This window comes from Trichosurus vulpecula, chromosome 4 (genome assembly GCF_011100635.1).
Source record: "Trichosurus vulpecula isolate mTriVul1 chromosome 4, mTriVul1.pri, whole genome shotgun sequence".
Classification (NCBI taxonomy): domain Eukaryota; kingdom Metazoa; phylum Chordata; class Mammalia; order Diprotodontia; family Phalangeridae; genus Trichosurus; species Trichosurus vulpecula.
The window spans coordinates 353,002,998-353,024,472 of NC_050576.1; the positions used below are offsets into that span (position 1 = coordinate 353,002,998).

Below are 21,475 nucleotides of genomic sequence, written 5' to 3' on the forward strand. Positions count from 1 at the left end.
CAATGAGATATTTCACATTATCTTCCATTTTTTTTCATTCTTTTGATTCTGTTTTATAATTTCTTCATTTCTCATAAAGTCATTAACTTCCATTTACTTTATTCTAATTTTTAAGGAATTATTTTCTTCAGTGAACTTTTGGACCTCCTTTACCATTTGGCCAATTCTGTTTTTTAAGACATTCCTCTCCTAATTGGTTTTTGGACCCTTTTTTTCGACATTTCATTTAGTCTATCTTTTAAGGTCTTATTTCCTTCAGTATTTTTTGGGGGACTCATTTGACAAGGTATTAACTCACTTTTTCTTGATTTTATTATATCACTCTCATTGCTCTTCCCAATTTTTCCTCTACTTCTCTTACTTCATTTTCAAAATGCTTTTGAGCTCTTCCATGGCCAGAGACCAATTCATATTTTTGCTTGTAGGCTTTTGATGTAGGATCTTTGACTTTGTTGTCTTCTTCTGGATGTATGTTTTGATCTTCTTTGACCCCAAAGTAAGATTCTATAGTTTGTGTTTTTTAATCCTATCTGCTCATTTTTTCAGCCAATTACTTGACTTTTGAGTTCTTTTTCCAGGTAGGACTCTGTTTACAGAGGGGAGAGTACTCTGTCCCAAGATTCAGGGATTTTGCGCTGCTGTTTATGAACTACTTGTAGACATCTGTAAATTTTCAGTTCTTATGAGGTGATATGATCCAAGGAGAAGTGTTTACTTCTCTCCTGTCCTGTGCTCTGGTCTGTGAGTTACCTCAATCATTCTTTTCTGTCTTGGAACTTCTAGGAGAACCCCCTCTCCACACGCATCACAATCTCTTCCATACCAGTTCTCGTCTTCACCCCAAGACCACTAACCATGACTGCAACACAGATCCAAGCAGGGCAAAGCAAGAGAATCCTGCCTCAATGCCAGTAAAGAGATCACTGCGCTCCAGCTCTGATCAGCTGCTTGATTCCCCTCACTGACTGTGGGCCTGGAGCTCTGGAAGCAGCTGCTGCCACTGTTGCAACCACCTCCACTGCCTGGGCCTGGGACTGCATACTTCTTTCACCCAGGCCAAACAGAGTTTTCACACTGACTTACTAAGATTTCTTTGGTGTTTGTGGGTTGAGAAGTCTGAAAACTTCCACAGCTCGGTGATTCAGTCCCCTAAGGCCTGCTCTGCCCAGCCTGCTCTGGCCTGGTCTGTGTTGATGTGACCAATACTGGGTTGCACTCTCCTCCCAGCAAGGTGCAATAGACCCTTCCCAACAACCATCAAGGCTTTCTTGGGCTGAAGACTTTTTTCACTCTGTCGTTTTGTGGATTCTGTACCTCTAGAATTTATTTAGAGTCATTTTTTACAGATGTTTGGAGGGATTTGGGGGAGAGCTCAAGTAAGTCCCTGCTTTTACTCAGCCAACTTGGTTCCACCCCGGAATGGTGTTTTCCTTAAAAAGATGAGTAATATTCTTTAAAATTAAGAACCAACATAATATGTAAGGGAGACAAACTAAAATCTTATCCAGTAAGATGAAGAGTGAAGCAATTGTTTCAATTATCACCTTTATTATTCATTATTATACTGGGAATATCGGCTATAGCAATAAGATGAAAAAAGGAAGTAAAAGGAATAAGCATAGGCAAAGAAGAAACTAAACTATCACTTCTTTCAGTTAATATCAAGGTTTACTTAGAGAATTTTAATGATTCAACTGAAAAAGAAATAATATCATCTAAGTTGCAGGAAAGAAAATATACCCACATAAATTGTCCATGATTTGATATATTATTAAAAAAATGCAGCAGGAAGAGATGAAATGAAAATTTCCACTTAAAATGACTACATATGGTATGGTATAGTTGTAACTCTACCTGCCACCACACAGAGGAATTTTATGAACACAATTACAAATTGTATTTTACATAAATAAAAGTGTACCTAAATAATTGGAGAGATATTGATTGCTCATAAATAAGCTGACCCAATATAATAAAAATGAAAATACCCCCTAAATAATTTACTTTTCCAACTGTACATCGAAAATATATCAAAGAACTATGTTATTATGCTAAAATGATATCTGGAGGGAAAAAAAGCCAAGAATATCAAGGTAATCAGAGAACTACAATGGCAAGCAAAGGGCTCTAGGAGTATGTGCTATCAATCTATATTACAAAGCTATAAATGTTAACATAGTTTAGTTTTAGATAAGAAATAGATTAACCAATTGAATATATTAAAACATGTAAAAAAATTAGCACAGTAATCTAGAGCTTGCTAAACCTAATGATCCTAGCTATTGGGGAATGAATTCACCATTTGATAAAGTGTTTATAAAACTGGAAAACCATAGAGCAAAATATAAATGTAAGCCACCATTTTAACACCATATACTTAGATAAGCTGCAAATGAATGTGCCATTTAAACATGAAGGATTACATCAAATTAGAAGAGTATAAAATAAATTGCTTGTTAAAAATATGAATGAGGAAGAATTCATGACCAAATAAGAGACAGAAAGATATGGAGGAGAAAAAGTGGAAAAAAAATATATCATTGAATTTAAAAGGTTTTATAAGAACAAAACCAATGCAGGCAAAAATTCAAAGAGAAGAAAGTTATTGAGGAAAATCTTTGAAATCAGTTTCTCTGATAAAGATCTTCTTTATAAGAAACATGGGGAACTGAGTCAAATTTATTAAAAACAAAAAACAAACAAAAATTAAACCTTTCCTCAACTGATGAATCTTAACAAAAAATGCAAATAGGCAATTTTAAGAAGAATAACTTCAAACTACCATTTGCCACATGAAAAAATGCTCTAAATCATTAATAATTAGATAAATACAAATTGGAAATACTGTGAAGTATCAGTTCACACCCCTCAGATTTGCTGTCGACAAAAAACAGAAAATGATAAATGCTGGAGGGGTTGTGGGATACCAGATTCTTCAATTCAGCTTTGGTGGAGCTATGAACAGATCTGACCATATTGGAAAGTAATTTGGAGCTATGTCCCCAAAAGCTATTAAAATAGCCATATCATTTGTCCCAGCTATACCACTGCTAACCAATATTCACAAAAATATTTTAGTAGCTTTTTAAAAAGCAAATAATAGTAAACTGAGCAGATAGCCATCAATTGGGGAATGATTAAAAAACTATAATAAGAATGTGAATATTATTGAGCTGTAAAGAATGGTTTATCAAAGAGATGGTTTCAGAAAAAAAAAACTGGTAAGATCTGGTTGAATTGATAGAGAGTAAAGCAAGCAGAACCAGGAGAACAATTTATACAATAAAACTTTTGTAAGAAAAATTAGCTCTGAAAGATTTAGCAATGCTGATGAACACAATGACCAACCATAATTCCCAAAGAATCACAATGATATATGGTATCTTACACCATATGGAGAAATAATGGACTCAGAGTACAGAATGAAATGTATTCCTTTGCTTCCTTCTTATTTTTTGCATAAGGCTGATGTGGGAATTTGTTTTGCATGACCATATATATTGTATTAGGCTTTGTTTTTCTTTCCTTCTCAATGAGAGAGGATAAAGAGGGGTTGAGAGAGAATTTAAATTAGAAAATAAAGCTAAATCAAGCTGAAAAGTGAGTGTGTGTGTGTGTGTGTGTGTGTGTGTGTGTAGGGGAAAAAGAATTCTATAGGGAAGTTAGCCCTGGAAGGATGAAAAGATTCAAAGAATAAAATTCTGAAGGAAGAACAGAATCTCCCACCTCAAACACCACCAAACTATTTGAACAAATGAAATGGAGGAGTTGCTGAATGAGAGTGGCATCAGTGTAGAAAGAAGTCATTGACCAAATTATGTTATACTTATTTAAGGAAAAGAGAATTTTTTTTTGCTTTATATTTCAACTTGTAAATTATTTGTCCCAAAATTTTATATGTTTTCTATCATTCTTGTTTCTTTTCTCCTATCCTAGTCTTTATGGTGACTATGATGCTTTGGAAATAATCTGCTAGGCTGACAACAGGGAAGGCTTTTTTTTCTTGTTTACTGAGAAGGAATAATAACCAATTCAATGATGTAGAAGTGTATGTATGTAGATTTTCTATTATCTGCAAAGGGAAATGAATGAGCACAGAGTAAGAAACACGATAGAAGTATTTGCTCCATTACGGGCAGCAGCACAATTGTCACAATACTCAAAGCCTGAACTTCATGAAGAATGTTCTTAAAAGCCTTTGAGAGCACTTTGCTCTAGTATTTACAGACAAACAAAATCAAAGTGATGAGCTAATATATGAGGAAAAAATGACAAGTGAAATAACTGCATATAAATGTAGTGTAGATGTGTCATATGCATAGTTTTTATATTGCACACTTTGGTTATCTGCACAATTTTTTTTGACTAGCACATCTTGTAAAAAGATGTCTACACTCTCACTACAACCTCTTCTGCCTGGTGCAATGTATTTGGCATCTTTTCTTTCTTTAGATATTTGAAAATCAGTCTTTCAGTAGACTCAAAATTCTGTCAGCTGCAGCACTGATTTTCTTAGTGTTATAATTAAGTCAACCATTACTTATGAAGCACCTACTCTGTGTCAGGAAATGTGTTCATTAATAGGGATAGAATGGAAGCCAAAAACAGTTTGTGCACTCAAGGAGTTCACAATCAAATAAGGAAGATGAATTGCCAAAACACGTACAAACATAATATATACAGGACAAATAGAAAATGATCCTTGAAGGAAGGCACAGCAAGCATTTATGGGGCTTGAGAAAGGCTCTTTTTTTCAAAGGTGAATTTTAGCTGAGATTTAAGGATATCAGAGTAGTCTAGAGGCAGTGGTAAGGAGGTAGAAAATTCAGTCAAGGGGACAGGGAAAAGGCACAGATTTAGGAAATTGGGTGTTTTTACAGGCAACAGCCAGGAATCCAATGTCACCAGATCTTTGTATGTAGTAAGCATTAAAGTGTAAGAAGATTAAAAAGATTAAAAGAAGGCACAGGTTATGAAGGGATTTAAAAGGCAAACAGAAGATTTCAAATTTGATGTTACAGGTAATAGTTAGACACTGGGTTTTATTGAATCAGACAGTGGCATGTTCAGACCTATGAGTTACAAAGATGACTTTGATGGTCAAGTGGAGGGGGGGTTATATTAGGAAGGCAGAATTAATGATTTCAAAGAGAATCTCATATGTGCCTGAAAGGTTCGGAACCGCAAGATATAAAGAATTCTCTAGGCAGAAGGCAGGAGAACTAAAGTATGTATTTACACTCTACAGTAACAGGCCCACAAACCAGCGTCCCCATTTTGATATTTTGATCAAAAGCTTCCAGGCCCAATAAGTCCGCCTCACAAGAGTGAACAGGAGGCCACAGAGAAGCAAGATGGTATAAGGCAAAATCATATACATGCTTCCCCTCTACGGTAAGAAGATTACCCACTGGCCTCCGGTCCTTACTCAGCACTCCTCGCTCCACGTGGGTCAGCTCTGCTACTGGCAGCTCAGCTTTGGCTGTAGGCATCTCCGGCTCCAACTGGAAAAGGAAAAGGGATCTTCAAGCTGTCCTCTCCCCTCTTATAGAGTTTTTGACATCATCAAGCACCACCTGAATGACCAGAGCTGATTGGTTCTTGAGTTGGCCCCTCCCCCTAGCATAGACTAGGTTAACACCCAACAGGGCATGGCTCTGGAGTTAACACCTCCCCTCAGCCAGCCCCATGACTCATCACACAGGAAGTTCTCTGCTCGAAGGCCATGAGTCTCTGGACTTCCTGTCCCAGAAGAGGTCACACAGGAAGTTCTCTGCTCCCAGCTATGGCCCAGTGAGTCTCAATGAGGTAAGCTGAGTCACTCAAAGAAAACAAAGGCCACTCTGGCTACACTCCACCCCTCACAATGTTCTAGGATGCACAATCCAATCATAATTTAAATTAAATTATATATCCTACAACATTGTGAGCCAGTTACGCAGGAAACTAAAACATATCATTCACAATAAAGCAAAACATATCATTCAGTGACATTCCCAAATATTGGTTTACGATTCAAATGTGATCCACCCCTATGTCCCAGCAAGATAATCTCTTCAATCAATCATCCACAAAATAATTATTAATTCAAATGTCCACCCCTAGATCTTTGTAACATAGGATCAATAATATCATAACAATAAAACAATATAGAAAGGATAACACAAAATAAGTACTCAGAACACTATCATCATTCCCTCCCACCTCGAAAGATTGGGGCTCAAAATCTTCGGGTAAGGGGTGAAGGTCTCATTTTTCATAGCTTTTTCTTGCTGAAATTGGATGTAGAGGTATCCCTGCCCCAAAGAGTCCCATTCCAGAGGTCAGTTCTTTAGCGAGCTAGCAGGAATTCCGAGAATGCTACATGCTTAGGCAGTCACCGGAAACTGCAGGGTGCTTAAGCCTGCAGGAGACAGAACTAGAGATAAGGTTAACCAAAACAAAGAACAAAAAGAGTAGGCAAGTTTGGGCTATTATCCTTCAAATAAAATCATCTCTCAGTTTAGTTGAAATTTCGGTTATGCAGAGATCCAATATCAGAGCCAAACTCAGATGGGAAATGTTTCTTTTTAAACAGAACACAATGAGGAAACTAAGCCAAGAGTATCCCACCCTAGGTGGAGACTAGGATTGTCCTCCCAGCCTTTCCCCAGATGTACAAGGGAAACCAGGAGGATCTCATCCTAGTTGGAGACTAGGATTGTCCTCCCAGCCTTTCCCCAGATGTACAAGGGAAACCAGGAGGATCCCATCCTAGATACAGACTAGGATTGTCCTCCCTGACTTTCCCCAGATGTACAAGCTTTCATCCGTTAATCACACAAAGTCACCTTCCCTCTGAGTGGCTTGTGGCAATTACCAGCATCGGCCATACCTGTGGGGTCCGTGAATCTAATATTATAGCCCTATTCATAGTAAAATATATGGTTCAGGGGTACGATTTGGTAATTATCTTCCCCCGAATAAACCACTGTTACAGTGTTGTCCTTCCCATGGGCTATGACTTCTGCAGCCTTTGGAATATCATCTGGCTTCCATTTTACCCATACCTTAGCTCCCAACTTTATTCTATCAATGGAGCAAGCCCCTTTTGCCCTTCTAGTAGTTATTTTGGGAGGAGGGTCAGTTTTCACAAAGGGTATTTTTTCACAGGGAATAATAATCACTTGAACTATCCTATCATTCCTACCAAATTGTACAGGTTTTTTACCCAAATTCTGGAGTGTCACAACAATTTCTTTTTGATAATTTGAATCTATCACTCCAGCCAATACATGTACTCCTTGAGCTTCTAATCCTGGTTTAGGTAATATCCATCCAAAATGATTCTTGGGGATTCTCATACATACTCCAGTAGGGGTTTTTCTTATTTCTTTCCTATTCAACCTAAAATTCACTATACAATGTAAATCATATCCTGCCAAACCAGGTGTTCCTGGACATGGTAGGGGGACATCTTCCCTCACAGTCCAAAATTCAGTATTTTGGATCTGTTCTCTAATCTGCAAATTTGAGGTCATCGTTCTGGCTAGAGGTGTACTCCCCACTAAGGGCCTATTACTCAAATTATGTAAGGCAATAGACAAATTATCCTTCCAATGTCGATATGAATTATTAGAGCTTAATTTTCTCCGCTGTTCTTTCAACAATCCATTCATTCTTTCAATCAGCCCAGATGCTTGTGGGTAATATGGAATATGATATATCCATTCTATATTATTCAACACACAATATGTTTTCACTTCTTTGCCCTTGAAATGTGACCCACTGTCACTTTGAATCTACATTGGGGTTCCATATTATAAACTTACAATATCTAGGGTTTTACAGGTATTTTTCTGAGTTGCATCCTTATAAGGACAAGACACTAGTACACCTGAATAGGTGTCAACACACGTACATACATATTTACATCCTTTATCCTGGGGTAGTGGGCCAATATAATCTATCTGCCAAATTTGGGCTGGAACTTTTCCCCTCACTATTTCTCCAGTTACTATCCTAGGAAGAGTTTGTTCTTTTTCTAATTGACATATACGACACCCCTCTGTTATTTGTTTTAACAACGCATGAAAGATACTGATATCTCGATCCTGTGCCCATCGGTGGGTGGCCTGGACCCCTAAATGGCCGGCAGTCTGGTGGACCCATCTTGCTAAGGCTGGGTCATCAGATGGAGTTGGAGTAGAGACAATACATTCAGTGGCAATCTTTGCTAGTCGATCCACGTGTGCATTTTACTCACGTTCTGGTGTGGTCAGGGTCGCGTGAGCATCAACATGAAAAACTGACAAATCCTTAAACAAAGGCATGTCCCATATATTTTCCCATAACTCTTTACCCCAAACTTGTTTGCCATGAATCTCCCAATTCTGATTCCTCCATATAGGCATCCAAGTAGCTAATCCATTAGCTACCGCCCATGAGTCAGTAAATATATGACACTGTCCTCCCTTCTCCGTTCTGACGGCCTGATTCACTGCCATCAGTTCAGCATATTGGCTACTTCCCCCTATCCCAGAACTTTCCAGAGTTCACCTAGTACAGGGGTTATAGGCTACTGCTTTCCAATGTCTCTTCTGTCCTAAATATTTTGCTGTCCTGTCAGTAAACCAAGCATGTTTCTTCTGTTCTACATTTAGTCCATCATACCCATTATTCCATTTCACTAAGGATGGTACCATCTCTTGCTTAGATTCAAGGGGTTTTTCATTTCTCTCAGTGCCAATGTTTGCCACCAATTCATGTAAAGCAGAAACTCCACTTTTGCCTGCTGTGGACCTATTCTGAATATACCACTTCCATTTGATTATGCTTGCCTCTTGTGCATGTCCAATTCTGTGAGAAGCTGGGGTACTCATTACCCAAGTCATAATTGGAATTCCTGGTCTTAATATCACTTCATGACCCAGTGTTAGTTGCTCAGTTTCTACTAAAGCCCAATATGCAGCTAACAGCCACTTCTCAAAAGGTGTATACTGCGCTCCAGATGAGGGCAGATTCCTTGACCAAAAGCCTAAAGGTACCCTTCAGCTCTGTTGCTTTTGCCACAGACTCCAATTTGCATAGTCATCTTGTACAGTCACTTGTAACTCCACTGGCCCATTTTGCATAGGCCATAAGTCCAGAGCTAATTGTAGAGCAGCCTTTGCTTCCTCAAAAGCTCTACTTTGTTCAAGGCCCCAATCAAATTCATATTTCTTTCTGGTGACTTTATACAAGGGTTTTAAAATCTGTCCCAAATGTGTGATGTGGTGTCTCCAATAACCAAATAGCCCTATGAAGTTTTGGGCCTCTTTCTTATTAGTAGGGGTGGGAAAATCCTGGACTTTTTGTCGAGCTTGTGGGAAAATTTCTCGCAGTCCTCTATTCCACTGTATCCCCAAGACTTTTACGGTTTGAGCTGGCCCTTGAACCTTTGCGGGGTTGATTTCCCATCCTTTGCTTTTCATATGGTCAATTAATAATGCTAAACTCTCCTCCACTTCTTTTATATTCTTTCCCTGTATCATGATGTAATCTATGTAATGTGTAAGCTGTACACCAGGTAGCTTTAATTTATCCAAATGTTCAGCTACAATCCTGTGGCAAATAGTTGGGCTATGAATATATCCTTGTGGCAGGCGTGTAAATGTATACTGTCAGCCTTGCCAAGTAAAAGCAAACTGGTTCCATTGCTTGGGGTCTATTGGGATCATAAAGAAGACATTGGCCAAATCAATAACTGCATACCAAGTCCCTTCATGTTTTTGTATTCTCTCTATTAAAGTAACCGTGTCTGGAACAGCAGCATACAAGTGAGGAGTCACTTTGTTCAGCTGTCTATAATCCACTGTCATCCTCCATGTCCCATCTGACTTTTGGACCAGCCGGACAGGGTTGTTCCATTGAGTAGTTGTAGGGACTAACACTCCTGCTTCAACACATTCTCTTATAGTGTTGGCAATTTCTTCTTGCCCACCTGGCACACGATATTGCCTCAAAGTAATTACTTCAGAAGGTTCAGGCAAAGTGATTGGATCCATCTTGATTTTCCCCACTAAGACTACATTAATGCCTATTTTCCTCACAGCAAATTGGTATTTCCCTTCAGGTAAATTTAAGGTCATACCCTTCAAAATATCTATTCCAATGATGTATTCAGGAATAGGCACAATAACCACACTATATTCTTTCTTGGACAACTGTCCAATTTTCATCATCAATTTAACTTGTCTGGCTGATATTTCAGTTCCTCCTAGTCCTGTGATGGTAATAGGAGTTCCATGGCTGAACTTGTCTGGATTCCCATAGATAAGGATGACCTCAGCCCCAGTATCTATTAATGCCCTAGTTACCGTACTTGACCCATTTTTCCAATATATGGTCAAGTTAATGTGAGGTCTGCAATCCAGCTTGTGTATTTCCTTAATTTGGGCTGGGGCACGGCCTGTTTCCTAGTATTCCGTAGCATGTTATTCACTTGGGTATGAAGGTTCAATGTCTGTAGCATTTGCAGGAGGAGTTCTTATTTCCCTATCTCTCCTGTTATTGAGTTCTTTATCTCGGTACATTCTGTACAATTCATTGGTTGGAATGCCATCTATCATTTCAAAACCTACCCCTGCTCTCAATAGAGCAGTGAACATTTCTTTCCTTGTCACTCCATTTTGGCACCAAGTTTGCTGGCTATTCACCCTTCTCTCTCGAGGAGATCTATCCCTTCCCCAGTCTCCTAAGTCATGTAACTGTAAAATCTTATTTATCACCTCTGTAAGATGGCTCCCTACTTCCCCAAGTAACAGATCCAAAATTAGTTGTTTATAAGCAGGGGGAGCTGTCCTAATTATTAGATTCCTATGAGGGATTCCTATGGGATCATTGCAATATTTGTCTGCAGTTCCTGTCATGATAGCAGTCTTCATTACCTCCTCCTTTAGTCTCGTGATACAATCTTTAAGTGAATACCAGGGTCTGTGCTCAGTGGGCCACATAGAATCATTAGTTTAGCTCTTATTGCATCCCACAGCAGCTAACGCCAACAGAGTAGTCCTGCTAGCATCATCTCCTCGCTGTTGATGTTCCCTAAAAGCTTGCTGAATTAGAGGATCGTGGTTGATACCTATGAATCTCATACAGTCCCTCTTATCTACCAATATTCCACCGGCCCCTTGATCACTGAGCCTTACCATCCAAGATATTAATGGTTCTCCTACTCTTTGGTTGAATCTACTCAAAATATCTGTGACCTCTTGCGGTGAGAAATCTTCCTGAATTTCCCTCCTAACTAAATTGCCACCTCAGGTTTCTGTCCTCCTCCTTTCTATGGGATGAACGCTTGTCTGAGTATTTAACCATCTCCCATTCTCTGTGCGAGGGATGTCCTGAACCCTAATAGCATTTTCTGTCTCAGCCCCTAACATTGTCTCATTTTCCCCCCACTCACTTCCCCTGCCACCATGGCAAGGACAAATCAGGCAGTCAGGCTTGGTCTGGGCTGAGTTGGGATGCACTCTTGGCTTATTTGGCCTCCTGTTGCTCCTAGCCACATTAATAGAAAAGTTCTCATCTGAGTCAGTGGGTTCTTGAGCAGCAGTTTGCTCTCCTGCTATCTGAGATTCCCCTTCTTGCCGTGGGGTAGGAGTGCCCCCATCTCTTTCACTTAATCTCAATCTTTCATATACTAGCCGGTAGGCTGATAACACTATCCAGCTTTGCCTTGATAGTGATGTCCCTGACTGAATCCCAACCTCTTGTAAACACCTTTCCAAATCCTTAGGATCTCCTCTCCGTAGGCTTGGTTCCCAGTTTTCACAGGGTCCCGCTTTTTTAGCCAATTCCTTTGCTAGGGAGGAATAAAATGAATCCTCCCACCCTGGGATATTCATCTCTTCCTCTGAAGTTCTTCTGCTTCTGAATAGAGATCTTATACCTTGCAATCCCATCCACCTTGTCGCCAAATATATTAGGAAGGCAGAATTTATGATTTCAAAGAGAATCTCATATATGCCTGAAAGGTTCGGAACTGCAGGATATAAGGAATTCTCTAGGCAGAAGGCAGGAGAACTAAAGCATGTATTTACACTCTACAGTAACAGGCCCACAAACCAGCATCCCCATTTTGATATTTTCATCAAAAGCTTCCAGGCCCAATAAGTCTGCCTCACGAGAGTGAACAGAAGGCCACAGAGAAGCAAGATGGTATAAGGCAAAATCATATACATGCTTCCCCTCTACGGTAAGAAGATTACCCACTGGTCTCTGGTCCTTACTCAGCACTCCTTGCTCCACGTGGGTCAGCTCTGCTACCGGCAGCTCAGCTTTGGCTGTAGGCATCTCTGGCTCCAACTGGAAAAGGAAAAGGGATCTTCAAGCTGTCCTCTCCCCTCTTATAGAGTTTTTGACATCATTAAGCACCACCTGAATGACCAGAGCTGATTGGTTCTTGAGTTGGCCCCTCCCCCTAGCATAGACTAGGTTAGCACACCTCCCCTCAGCTAGGCCCAGGCAAACTGGATGTGTAGGGTACATCTCTTTCTTGCTGATATCAAATGCTTCTGATAAGCTCCTTGAGAATTATCTATTGTTTGTTTCTGGTCATCACTACACACTACTTCAGCAAGATAACCAAAGTATTCTCCCTTCATTTTCAGATATAAGACCTTGCTCTCTGGATTAGTCATATTGGCTATTAAAAATTTATCCAACAATTTCAGGATGGTGATGCACATGGATCTTAACTCATGCTCCACTTTTTCCTTGTAGTCCTTGATTAGCTGCATCTTCTTGTCCCTGGTGTCAGTTTTCTGCTCAGAGCTGGAAATGACCCTCCAGGCTGACCTTTGCCCCTGACTTGTAGGCCATGTAGATCAGGTTGTGCTCTTCCTTGTAGAACTCAGCCCTCTGCTCGATTACCACATTCATGCAGGTGGCCATGTCATCATAGCACTCAGTCTGCTCAGCCAGCTTGCCCTTCTGGATAATCTCAGTCTTCTCTATAGTGGACAGGTTTCGGGAGGGAGTGGGGACAGTGGTGGTGACAGAAACAATAGGGCTTCTGGGAGAGGGAGAAGAGCACTGAGGCTGGAGGCAGAAGAGAATCCACCCAGAGAGTCCTCGAAAGCTTTCACCTTCACCACCTTCAATCACCTCTACGTTGATCTGCTTTAGGCTTTAGCAAAGGAGCCTCCTCTCAAATAGTGATTTTTATTGTCATTCCATTAACTATAAAACAAACTTATTCTAAATCCCTGTGAAAAACATATACTTTGAACTTCAAATTACCTGAAACATTTTTTATCTTGCAACTTTAGCCATCACTAAAATGTAATTATCAATTTATCCTAGTTTCCTCAGGAAAGAATAGTAACTATTAATAGTAACATTTATATTGCACTTCAAGGTTTGCAATGCTTTTATATATGTTAACTTTTTTGATACATATAACAACCATGTTAGATAAGTCCTGTTGTCTACATTTTATAAATTAGGAAATTAATGCAGAGAAAGGTTAAGTGACTTGCCCAGAGCATCAACATAGCTAATAAATACATATATGAGGAAGGATTCAAATACAAGTCTTCATGACTCCAGGTCCACCTCTGGAACTTGTTTGTTACTGGGTGAAGAAATCACATTTGGAGTGATAGCAGTTAAATTAATATTCATTTACAGGCTATACAACTGTGTAATTGTTATTGCCCTGTAATTAAATTTTTACCATATTGCAATCACCACTATAGAAGTAGAAAGGGTCTCTAAGGGAAAGAGGTTTTTAGTTAGTTTATTTGTTTTGTTTTGTTTTTTTATCTGTATCACAGATTAGTATGGCACAAGAAATAATCATCTAATGGCCTTCCTACTGCTCAGTTAACCTTGTTCTTAAACAGTAGATATAGTTAATTGCTAGGAATATGCTTACTTCTTTTGCAATTTACTAGAATTGTCCAGAACATCTATCTGCTGGTATAATATTCAATAACCCAGGGTCAATTCTATGTTCTGATGACTGATGACAGATTTCATTATACAGAATATTATAAATATGCATTTTATTTATTCCATTAAATATATCCAAGTTAAATATTAAAAACATAGCATTCAATTTTAGAAATTTTGTGTTTCAAATTATCTCTCTCCAGGGGCAGCTAGGTGGTGCAGCGATTAGAGAACTGGCCCAGGAGTCAAGAGGACCTGAGTTCAAATCCAGCCTCAGACACTTGACACATGTACCAGCTGTGTGACCTTGGGCAATTCACTTAACCTGAATTGTCCTGCCAAAAAAAAGCCAAAAACGCAAATTATCTCTCTCCTTCCCACCTTTCCTTTGCCCCTTGAGAAGGCAAAGAATATGATTTAGAGTACGCATATGAAGTTATGCGAAACATATTTCAATTTTAGCCATGTGTAGTGCTAATGTGATACCCACAACAGCTGCACACCAGAAAGCCAAATCCATCATAGCGACAAAGAAATCTATACACATTATCAATGCAGAGATGGCTGCCATCCCCAAGCCTTCCATCCCTTGGGGTCTTCCCACAAATGAACTCCCTTAAGCAAAATCACTCCCTCTCTCACTCGTGCTAGCTCCTGTATTCTCTCTGCCTGCCTCCTCCCTCTCCAGCCTGCAACTCCCACATCTCTCTCCCAGCTCTGACTCACTTCAACTTCCTGCTCCACTGGTTTGGCAAGCTCCTTCTACCATAGACTTATGTGACTCAGGTAACTCACATGAGCCTATTAATGGATGGGAAAGATCTTCCCATTTTCATTAGCATAACACCATGTTGCAAAAGAAATTATACACTCAAAACAAAGAAAGATAAAGAAAGAAAGAAAAAAAAATAAAAATATGCTTCAATCTTCACTGAAAGATTACCAGAGCTCTCTCTGAAAGTAGATATGAATTTTCATCATGGGTTCTTTCAAATTTTCTTGGATCATTGTCTTGATCAGAGAAGACTGGTCTTTCACTGTTGATCATTCTTCCTTTATTACTTACATAAGCTATTTTAATAAATAAAACAGAGTTAACATTTAGAAAATATGAAAAAGGGTAAGTTGTGTTAAGGATTGACAAAATATTAATAAATTCATATGTAATTAAATATATGTCAGAAAAATGAAAGTAATTTTATGATATGCTGAATTTACTTTTGCTTTAGTTATTTCTCTGAATTTTGCTTCATATAATTAAAGGAACAAGAATTTTCCAATTTTCATGTCACATATCCATCATCACTCAATATTGCCAGTGCTTATTAATATATGCATATGTAAGGTTTCACATAAGCATACTTATATAATATAATGCTAACCTTCTGTATCCCAATATTATAGAGAAATCTGCAAGCTTCCTTTGCATCTAAGTGTATTAAACACAGTCTTTCCTCTTGGCCGTTTTCCAAGTGACATATTGAGGATACAATTTGGAATTAGCATGACAGTTTATGTTTAGTATCCATGTCATGCAATGAACTTTGCACAATTTTCTGCCATACTATTCCAAAGGAGAAGGATCAGTATAACTGGTGCCTGGAAAGAATAAAACAGAAAGATGATTCAACCAAGAAAGGGGTAAAGGATGGGGAGTAGAATTTCAATAAAACACCAAAATATTTGGATTTGTTAAATTTAAGGACAAGCACCAAGAAAAAAAAAGATAATCATCAAGTCATCGGGGACAAGGAAATGAATGGGAGGAGAAAGTATATTAAGAAAAGTTAAATAAGGTGACTGCTCATGTTAACAAAAAGTTTTGTATAGCAATTTTTCCCTTTTCAATTATGTTGTGCAAAGGGCAGAAGAGAAAGACAGAGACAGAGACAGAGAGAGAGATGCATAACAGTGGATTTATATATATACATACACAAATACATACAGACATATGCTTATACATATACATACATATGTGTATATGAATCTTTATGCATATGTATACATACAAATATATACATATATGTGTATATACAGATATGTGTGTGTGCATTTATATATGTATATATGTATACATGTATGTATGTATTCTAAAAGTCTAATCTACTCTGATTCAAATATACACCGTCATAATACTTTCACTCAATTGTTGAGGGAGATCAGCCCCTGAGGAAGCAAAGGTCATCAATGGACAACTGAAGCTTCAATTTCAATGTATTTTTAGTGTAAGAACTTGATAAAATTCCATATTTTTCATGAATGATATCTATTGATACAGGATGCAAAAAAAAATTGACTGAATAAAAAGGTGGGATGATCATATAGTGAGAATACAGGATGACAGATGAATAGCCTGTGACTGTGCAACTTTGATGCAGGAAAGGAAAGACATAAGCCAATCAAACTGATGTAAATCCCTTATGGAAGACTGGCTATAGGAAGAAAAGAGTTGCAGAGGATAAGGCAGGAATGGGCTATGATCTGTACCTATAAAATGAGAAGGGGCATGTGAATCAATGAGCTCATAGACCTATCAAAGAGTGGAACCAGCAGGAAAGAGAAAGAGTAATTTCATAGCAGGTGAAGAATGAAGGGAACAGCAGAAACCTATAAACCATCTTAATCACTTCTTAGAGGCCAAAACTTCATTGCTAAAGCAAATGACAGAACCTTACTACCTTTCATAAAATAAATATGGAGAAAATGTTATTTTCCACAGCCAATGAATGAAAAATAACTCATTGTTTAGCTTTACTTCTCTTACCTAAAAAAAAAAACTATATGAATTAGAATGAAAAAAGTTAAACTTTTTTATTTTATAACCTGTCCTTTGAATCTTGTAACACTTAAAAACCCATGTGCAAGAATTCATTAATTATAGTTGCAGTTAGAAAAGATCTTATGCACATCCTGAATCATACCTAAGATAAATGATGAATCCAATGAAAAGTTATGTGTTCACTGAAGGGGAGAATTTGGCTCACGGTGCTTGAATTCAAGATTTTGATTTAACTGAATGTTCTCAGCAAAAATTTCCTTCATGTTTCAGCAGGATGGTTCTTATTTGATTCCTAAAATAATTATTCTCTCCCCTTTCCTACCTATTAGATATTATATCATGGAGAAAGTGAAAGTGCATCTTTCTTGACACATTCTGCTGCTTCTGCAAGCATTTCAGATTATTTTCTTTGCAAAACTTGCCAAAAAACATGACAAGATTTGTTAGAGTAGTTAAAATAGGTACTATTTTCTTAGTAGAACCTGCTATCATGTTCATAGATGTATGAAATTCAGAACATTTGGAAAACATTTTAAGTATAAGCAATGGCTAGATGTAGGGGGGAAACTCATACTCATAAAGCAAGACCTAAAGAGAGCTTCTTCAGTAGTAGCTTAAAGCAAAAATGTCATGGGAAGGTTTCAGAGAGATGAAACAGCATAAGTGAAATTGCTGCTTGCAACATCATAAATCATAAGAAGAGCCATAGAAGAGATAGGGATTGGAAATTAAATCAAATAAAGGAGTACCAAAAATGGAAATCAATGATACAAGGTGGGGAGTGCTCAAGATCATGGAATTACTCTGAAGTCTTTTTAATCGGGCTCAAATATTTGAGTTTATTCATTTTCTCCACCTGAGAGCGGTAAAGCAGCCAATTCCCTTGTCTCCCATATCTCCTGGATTCATATTGCTAATGCCATTGCAATGGTTCAAAATATGTTTGTGTGATCTTGTCTGTTTTGGTGACAAGAAGGAGGTGAAGATGCATGACTTCTGGGAGAGAGCTGAAATGGCGGAATAAACAGTAAGTTGCTCTTGCTATCCAATAGTGACTTCTGAAAAAAAAAATAGTGTCTCAGGAAAAATCCTGGAACAGCAGAAAAGATGGTATCTCTTAGCCCAGGAAACTTAGGGGACCAATAAGAAAGGTCCATTTCACTTGGATAAAATGGTAGCATATTCCAAGGCAGGAAGCATCCCAGAAAGCCAGCAGCAGCAAGCCACAACTGAACAGGGATCTTAAGGGAGACATTAGCACCTAGGGTGGTGAAGCAGGGGAACACCAATACCATGACCCTCCTCCCACCCCCATGTGCCTTAGCATAGCAAGGGGAACCAGCAGACTCCAGCTTAGAGAAGCATGTATCCCCCAGCAGCCAGAAATCTTCATGCTCCAGCACAACCGCAGGCAGGCAGGTGCCCCCTGCAGCTGGCCTTCCCCATGCTACAGCACAGCTCGAGGTAGGCAGGTAGACATCCACATGCTTCAGCAAAGCCCAACATGAGGAGGCATCTTCTAGTAGCTAGACCTCCACATGCTTCTGAGTAGCCCAGGATAAGCACAAAGAAACCCCAACAGGTCTCAGCACACCACAGAAACCACCACTAGGAGCCCACTCAGCCCTGGGTAAGCTGAAAGACCCCTAAAGCCTTCAGTTTGCACCACCTAGCCCCAGCAAACAAAGCCAGTGACTGGGTACCTTGCCTCAGCACAAGAAGCTTGGGACAGTGTCCCCTGTACCCCAGAAGGAGGACTCAATTTTAAAAGCCAGGAAATAGGCAAACAAGATAAGTAAAAAGAGAAAATGAACAATGAACAGAGACTCTTTTATGAGGGCAGGGAAAATCAAAACAAAAACTCAGAAGAGAACAACATTGTTGATATACCTAAATCCACAACCTCAAAGGGCAATATGAACAGGTCTCAAGACCAGAAAGCCTTTTGGAAGAGCTCAAGAAGGATTTTAAAAGTCAGATAAGAGATGTAGAAAAGAAATTGTGAAAAGAAACGAGAGGCATGTAAGAGAGAGTCAAAAACTTGGAAAAGGAAGAAAAAATTGACTGTAGCAAACAAATCCTTTTTTATTTTTAGTTTATTACACTCACTTCCACAAGTTTTGGGGTTCCAAATTTTTCCCCCTCCTCTCCTCTCCCCCCCAAGATGGCAAGTAATCAGATATAAGTTCTACATATACCTTCACATCAAACTTATTTTCACAATAGTAGTGTTGTAAAGAAGAATTGTAACCAATGGAATGAACCATGAGAAAGAAGAAACAAAATGAGAGAGAGAGAGAGAGAGAGAGAGAGAGAAAGAGAGAGATATCGCAAATAGTTTGCTTTAACCTGAATTCAGAATCCATAATTCTTTCTCTCATGAGTCTTTTGGAACTGTCTTAGAACCTTGCATTGCTGAGAAGAATCAAGTCTATCAAACTTAGTCATCACAGATACCATGTGTGTGTTATTGTATGTAATGTTCTCCTGGTTCTGCTCTACTCAGCAATAAATCAGACAAGTCTTTTGAGGCTACTGTGAAGTTCAGCTGCTCCTCATTTCTTATAGCACAACAGTATTCCATTATATTCATATACCACAACTTACTTAGCCATTCCCCAATTAATGGGAATCTGCTTGATTTACAATTCTTTGCCACCACAAAAACAGCTGCTAGAAATGTTTTTGTACATATGAGTCCTTTTCCTGCTTGTATGATCTCTTTGGGATATAACCCTGGAAGTGGTATTGCTAGATTAAAAGGTATGCACATTTCTATAGCCTTTTGGGCATAGTTACGAATTTCTCTCCAGAATTGTTGGATCAGTTCACAACTCCACCAACAATGTAACAGTGTTCCTATTTTCCCACTTTCCTAGAATAAATCCCTACCTGGTCATAGTGTATTATTCTCATGATCAGTTGCTGTAATCCTTTTTACTAATATTTTATTTAAAATTTTTGCATTGATACTCATTAGGGAAATTGGTCTATAATTTTCTTTCTCTGTTTTAATTCTTCCTGGTTTAGGTATTAGTACCATATTTGTGTCATAAAAATCTGGGAGGACTCCTTCTTTGCCTATTTTCCCAAATAGTCTATAATAAAGTATTGGAATTAACTGTCCTGTAAATGTTTGGTAGAATTTGTTTATATGTCCATCTGGCCCTGGAGATTTTTTCTAGGGAGTTCATTGATGGCTTGTTCAATTACTTTTTCTGGGATGGTGTTATTAGGCATTTTACCTCTTCTTCTGTTAACCTGGGGAATTTACATATTTTTGTAAATATTCATCCATTTCCCTAACGTCATCAAATTTATGGGCATACAATTGGGCAAAATAATGCCTAATTATTGTTTTAATTCCTCAACTTTGGAAGTGAATTCACCCTTTTCGTTTTTGATACTGGTAATTTGATTTTCTTCTTTCTTTTTTTCATCAAATTGACCAAAGGTTTATCAATTTTATTGTTTTCTTTTTAATAAAACCAGCTCTTAGTTTTATTTATTAGTTCAATAGTTTCTATGGTTTCAGTTTTATTAATCTCTGCTTTGGTTTTCAGCATTTCTCATTTGATATCTAATCGGTGATTTTCAATTTGTTCTTTGGCTAGTTTTTTTCAGTTGCATGCCCAATTCACTGATCTCTTTTTTCTCTATTTTATTCATGTAAGCATTCAGAGACATAAAACTTCACCTAATAACTATTTTCACCACATCCCACTAGTTGGGTATATTGTCTCAATATTGTCATTCACTTCAATGAAGTTGTTGATTGTTTCTATGATTTGTTGTTTGACCCACTATTCTTTAGGGTTAGATTATTTAGTTCCCTGTTAATTTTTAGTTTATTTTTCCATGGTCCTATATTACAAATAATTTTTATTGCATCATGATATGAAAAAGAAGCTTTGACTATTTCTGCCTTTCTGCACTGGATTTTAAGGTTTTTCATCCTCTTACATGATCAGGTTTTGTGCATGCAGCATGTACTGCTGAGAAAAAGTTATATTCCTTTCTATCCCCATTCGGTTTTCCCCAGAGGTCTATCATATCTATGTTTTATAAAATTCTATTCAGCTCCTTAATGTCCTCCTTGTTTTTTTGAGGTTAGATTTATTAAGCTCAGAGCAGGGCAGGTTGAGGTCCCCACTAGTATAGTTTTGCTGTCTATTTCTTCCTGTAACTTCCTGAACTTCTCCTCTAGGAATTTGGATGCTGTACCACTTGGGGCATATATGTTAAACAATGATATTGCTTCATTATTTATGGTGCCTTTTAGCAGGATATAGTTTCCTTCCTTATCTCTTTTAATTAGATCTGTCTTTGCTTTTGTTTTGTCTGAGATTAGGATTGCTACCCCTGCTTTTTTTTTTTTGCTTCAGCTGACGCATAATATATTCTATTCCAGCCTTTAACCTTTACCCTGTGTATATCCCCCTGTTCCAAGTGTGGTTCTTGTAAACAACATATTGTAGGATTTGGGTTTTTAATCCATTATGCTCTCCACCTTTGTTTTATAGGAGAGTTCATCCCGTTCACATTCACTGTTATGATTACTGTCTGTGTCTGTATTCCATTTAGAGCATTTTTTCGTATGACCAGAGATAGTTTTAATGTCTTCATCTTACAACAGCCTGTTCATATCTTTTTGAACATTTATTAATTGGGGAATGACTTGTAATATTATAAATTTAACTCAGTTCCCTATATAATTTAGAAATGGGGCCTTTATCAGAGGCACTTGCTGTAAAGATTGTTTCCCAGCTTTCTGCTTCC

General features: G+C 38.2%; 1 pseudogene; it reads right to left on the reverse strand.

Annotated features, from left to right (window-relative positions):
- Positions 1–1,390: 1,390 nt before the first annotated feature.
- Positions 1,391–12,972, reverse strand: LOC118847235 (annotated as a pseudogene).
- Positions 12,973–21,475: the final 8,503 nt, after the last annotated feature.